The sequence below is a fragment of the Carassius gibelio genome, chromosome A1 (assembly GCF_023724105.1).
Source record: "Carassius gibelio isolate Cgi1373 ecotype wild population from Czech Republic chromosome A1, carGib1.2-hapl.c, whole genome shotgun sequence".
NCBI classification, from domain to species: Eukaryota; Metazoa; Chordata; class Actinopteri; order Cypriniformes; family Cyprinidae; genus Carassius; species Carassius gibelio.
Window position 1 is genome coordinate 21,870,588 of NC_068371.1, and position 5,701 is coordinate 21,876,288.

The 5,701-nt window shown below is 37.4% G+C and overlaps 1 pseudogene; it reads left to right on the forward strand.

Moving 5' to 3' along the window:
* Positions 1 to 790, forward strand: part of LOC128021212 (methionine aminopeptidase 1D, mitochondrial-like) — a 10,690-nt pseudogene extending 9,900 nt beyond the window's left edge.
* The last annotated feature ends 4,911 nt before the right edge of the window (positions 791 to 5,701 follow it).

Genomic DNA, 5,701 nt, shown 5'->3' on the forward strand with positions numbered 1-5,701 from the left:
AATGTAGCCTATATTAATCATTTTTACTTCATACAAGAATAAGTGGCCAATTTCTATTGAGAATATTTAAGAACTTTATGGCTGTTGACATTTAGCTTGGAACGACTAAGTACCCTCAGATTTTGAAGCACGTATAGAGAGTTAAGTGCTCTGGGATAAACTTTCCTTTAACTGCATATATTTCACTGGAGAGCCCTTCAGTGTTAATTGCAAATGAGCTGATTGCCCTGTTGGCAGGTGAGAGCAGAGTGTTACTTGGTCAGTGGTTGATTAGAGCACTGATTTTTAAGGTTAAGTGGGGTAATATGCAATATAAGAAAATGGCTACATTAGACTCTGAGGCCCCATAGTGATTTACTGAATAAGGACTCACAATTTCTTCCTTCCAAAATATTTTTGAGTTTGGCAGAACTAGACATTATTCATAAAAATGTATAAAAGTTCTAATGGTGTTATATGATTGTATTATTATTATTATTATTTTTGTTTTGTTTTTTTGCATTATTATTATTTTATAGCACTTTTCTAGGTCTGGAAATCACACTTCATAATATTTTCTTTATGATATCGAAACATTTTAAGTCATCTTGCAGCACTCTTAGAAGTTTGCCGAGGCCCTTGGTGAGCCCTGGACCTGGTTGAGAACCAGTGATCGTAGATGAACAACTGAATCTCAACATATTTCCCTGTGTGTTTGTTTTCTTGTGTGATAATACTCCGATCGGCCCAGTTTGAACACACGGTTGTCATCACCAGTGATGGGGTGGAGATTCTGACCAAACTCAGATGAAGATTGACCGGACAAGAATATGGATCATCTTGAAGTGTGGCTTGTGAGATGGATATGGGTTTTTAGAGTAATAGAATCTGTTCTTTAAATAAATGTTTCTTGACATTTATCCAGTGTTTTATCTTATTTTGTTAGCCTGACCAAATGGCGTCATGGAACATCTGTGCAGCTCCAGCGCTTTGTTTCTACGTTACGAATTGATAGGGTTAATTGTTTAATCCATGTAGGTTATTGTGTAATGAGTTTTAAAATCTCTTCACTATTCCAAACTCTTTGTTTCTGATGTCATCTCTGACTGAAAGCTCAGGGAATGAAATCTTATTACGTCTTATTATTGTGGCGGGGTTTCTCCGTGCATCATAATATGACTCCGCAGTAATGTAGTTAGCTCTGTGCATCTCTCGAGAGGTGATCATATTTATGGGCCAAGGGTTTTCGTATGAGCCATGTGTAGCGTATCAAGAATTCCCTATAATCACATCTGCTTCACGACAACATTGACAAACTTTTTGGCTTATGCTGACATTTGAATTCAAGTTGGAAATCTGCTGTCTAAAATGCGCAGTGAGAATAGCAGTCTTCAAAGCTTCCAGTCTTGCAAGTTTTGAAGTGTGTGGATTGTAAAACATAAATAAATAGCCTAAATCGAATTCCACAAATATGAAATCGCAAAAAAAAAAAAAAAAAAAAAAAATGAAAGAAGTCAACTGACTAATCAGAAAGTGCGCTTACATGCACGAACCCTCTCCAGGAGCCTTCCATTCTGCATCTGTTTAATCGCTGTGCCTTTATGATGTGTACAATTAAAGTTAATTACATTGTGACCCTAAGTCGGCTGTGAGTGACATCTGGGGAGTTTCCTTCTGCTTTTTGGATGAAACAGTCCCCATAAGCTCTAGTTAAAGAAACGCGCACTTTGTCACTGCACTTATCACCGATAAAAGATAAGTTCGTTTGTATGATCAGGTAGTTTGTGTTCTTTTAAATCACATCTAAAAAAACTAGAGACGATGCACTAGGTTATATAAACCCTTACGAAAATTATCATAAAACCAAAAAAAAACAATGGTTACTATAGTTAAGCCATGGTCACCACAAATTAACCATGGTTTTTCTATATTAACCATATAGTTTAACCATGGTATTTTTAGTAGCTAAATCTGTGGTTATACAAGTCAACAAGTCAACACGCCAAAAAACCATAATAATACAACCATGGTTATTTTTCGTAGGACCGCGTAAAAGTTTCTAATATTAATCATAATAATCTGTTTATTTGTAGTTGATGTGATTTGATCGCATTTCTGACCGCACGGTGCCTGCTTTCTATGTGCTCATTAAATCGAATCATAATTGCAGCCATTTGGGTTTTGTGCATCCTCACGCATTTTCCTCTGTCTGTCCCAATTACGAGCAATTTCTGGCGCGGAGGGAATCTTTTCACTCGGACAAAAGAAAAGGGAATAGGCAGGGAATCAATAAGCGTTTTTCTTATGTAGATCCGCCCGCAGGTGCTGTATTGTGTCCTGAAGGATGTTCCAGATCGTCATGTGGACGTTAAACTTCGCTCTCTTTTCGTTTCAGCGTTTATCTTTCAATATTTCTGTTTTATTTACGACGGTCCACGATCTATTCCTCTCTGATCTTAAAGCTCAGTGTTTTTAATATGTATTTTGTTCGTTTCATTTGGGTATGGTTAGGCTAAGTGAATGCTTATTTGCTTTTATCCTTAATCGTACAATGCCTTTTTATAATAGCAAAGAAAATAGAAAATGAAATCCTGCATAATGTATAATATGCAAATCAACTTTAGTGTTACTGACAGCCCACCTCAGCGCATTTTTTTCTGCAGTATCCCGAAAGTGGTTATTAATAATAAGGTCAGAATATAGTTACAGACAAAAACCGCATAATGTTTCCCTTCTTTTTTATTTTCTAGTAATGCACAGACCCTGCTTAATGCAGATGTAGCTTTGAATCCAAACGGAAGCAGTCATTTGGACTCAAAGTGGTGTGGTTGCAAATCAGCCCAGGCATTTCAATTACTGCCAGCTGTGAAGGATGACATAAGGAGTGAAGCAGAACGGTAAAATGTGCTACAATCATAGTAGCCTTTGCTTTAGCTACCTGAATTAGTCCTAGTGACCTGGTGGGTTTGAAAATGAGATATAGCCTACCCAAAATCTGAATAAAAATAGACGCCTTTTTGAAAAAATAAAAAATAAATAAATAATAATAATAATAAATCAACCAATCAATCAAAGGACCCCAAACCACCAAGCGGGGTCAAGTTGGTTTTGTTTTCGATATTCGTGACACATTCAGCGGTAAACGCCAATAACTCCAAAACGAATTGCCTTAAAAAAATCTAAGCAGTGTGACCGCCAAAAGGACAAAGCTGATCATGTTTCACATCCTTCTTTTTCTATATTTTCCCTCGATATAATAAGCACGGCCCCGTGCAAGCCGTGGCAATGTGCAAAAAGCCGGGAGAGAACGCTCTCAGCAGAGCCTTCAGTTAGGGACCGTGGGGAAATTGCAAACTTTCTTCGTTTTTTGCTATAGCTCAGTAGGTGTTTTTGTAATAGCTTTTTAGATAAAGGGCATATAGACATGAAACCAGTGTCAATCAATAGTGGGGGACAGTGGACATTTTTAACAACCTTTCTTTTTAACACTACTGGTAGAAAAGGGAATTGCATGTCCAAAATTAACTTTCTTTTTGTAATAACTTTCCACAGAAGGAAGATAGAGAGATGAAACCAGTGTCAATCAATAGAGGGAGAGAGTGGACATTTTTCACATCCTTTCATTTTACCCCAAGTGGATGATAAGGGAATTGCATGTCCAAATTTAACCTTCTTTTTGTAATAACTTTTTACAGCAGGGAGACAGAGACATGAAACCAGTGTCAATCAATAGAGGGAGAGAGTGGACATTTTTCACAACCTTTCATTTTACCCCAAGTGGCTGATTAGGGAACTGCATGTCCAAAATTATCATTCTTTTTGTAATAACTTTCTACAGCAGGGAGACAGAGACATAAAACCACTGTCAATCAATAGAGGGGGAGAGTTGACATTTTTCACAACCTTTCTTTTTACCCCTACTGGTAAAAAAAGGAATTGCATGTCCAAAATAAACCTTCTTTTTGTAATAACTTTCTACAGCAGTGAGACAGACACATGAAACCAGTGTCAATCAGTAGAGGGAGAGAGTGGACATTTTTCACAACCTTTCGTTTTACCCCAAGTGGCTTATTAGGGAATTGCATGTCCAAAATTAACCTTCTTTTTGTAATAACTTTCTACAGCAGGGAGACAGAGACATGAAACCAGTGTCAATCAATAGAAGGGGACAGTGGGCATTTTTCACAACCTTTCTTTTTACCCCTACTGGTAGAAAAGGGAATTGCATGTCCAAAATTGACATTCTTTTTGTAATAACTTTCTACAGCAGGGAGACATAGACATGAAACCAGTGTCAATCAATAGAGAGAGAGAGTGGACATTTTTCACAACCTTTAATTTTACCCCAAGTGGCTGATTAGGGAACTGCATGTCCAAAATTAACCTTGTATTTGTAATAACTTTCTACAGCAGTGAGACAGAGACATGAAACCAGTGTCAATCAATAGAGGGGGACAGTGGACATTTTTCACATCCTTTCTTTTTACCCCTACTGGTAGAAAAGGGAATTGCATGTCCAAAATTGACATTCTTTTTGTAATAACTTTCTACAGCAGGGAGACATAGACACGAAACCAGTGTCAATCAATAGAGGGGGAGAGTGGACATTTTTCACAACCTTTCGTTTTACCACAAGTGGCTTATTAGGGAATTGCATGTCCAAAATTATCCTTATTTTTGTAATAACTTTCTACAGCAGGGAGACAGAGACATGAAACCAGTGTCAATCAATAGCGGGAGAGAGTGGACATTTTTCACAACCTTTCATTTTACTCCAAGTGGCTAATTAGGGAACTGCATGTCCAAAATTATCATTCTTTTTGTAATAACTTTCTACAGCAGGGAGACAGAGACATGAAACCACTGTTAATCAATAGATGGGGAGAGTGGACATTTTTCACAACCTTTCTTTTTACCCCTAATGGTATAAAAGGGAATTGCATGTCCAAAATTTACATTCTTTTTGTAATAACTTTCTACAGCAGGGAGACAGAGACATTAAACCACTGTCAATCAATAGAGGGGGAGAGTGGACATTTTTCACAACCTTTTTTTTTACCCCCTACTGGTAAAAAAGGGAATTGCATGTCCAAAATTATCCTTCTTTTTGTAATAACTTTCTACAGCAGGGAGACAGAGACATGAAACCAGTGTCAATCAATAGAGGGTGAGAGTGGACATTTTTCACAACCTTTCATTTTACCCCAAGTGGCTGATTAGGGAACTGCATGTCCAAAATTATCATTCTTTTTGTAATAACTTTCTACAGCAGTGAGACAGAGACATGAAACCAGTGTCAATCAATAGAGGGGGACAGTGGACATTTTTCACATCCTTTCTTTTTACCCCTACTGGTAGAAAAGGGAATTGCATGTCCAAAATTGACATTCTTTTTGTAATAACTTTCTACAGCAGGGAGACATAGACACGAAACCAGTGTCAATCAATAGAGGGGGAGAGTGGACATTTTTCACAACCTTTCGTTTTACCCCAAGTGGCTGATTAGGGAATTGCATGTCCAAAATTATCCTTATTTTTGTAATAACTTTCTACAGCAGGGAGACAGAGACATGAAACCACTGTCAATCAATAGAGGGGGACAGTTGACATTTTTCACAACCTTTCTTTTTACCCCTACTGGTAAAAAAAGGGAATTGCATGTCCAAAATAAACCTTCTTTTTGTAATAACTTTCTACAGCAGGGAGACATAGACATGAAACC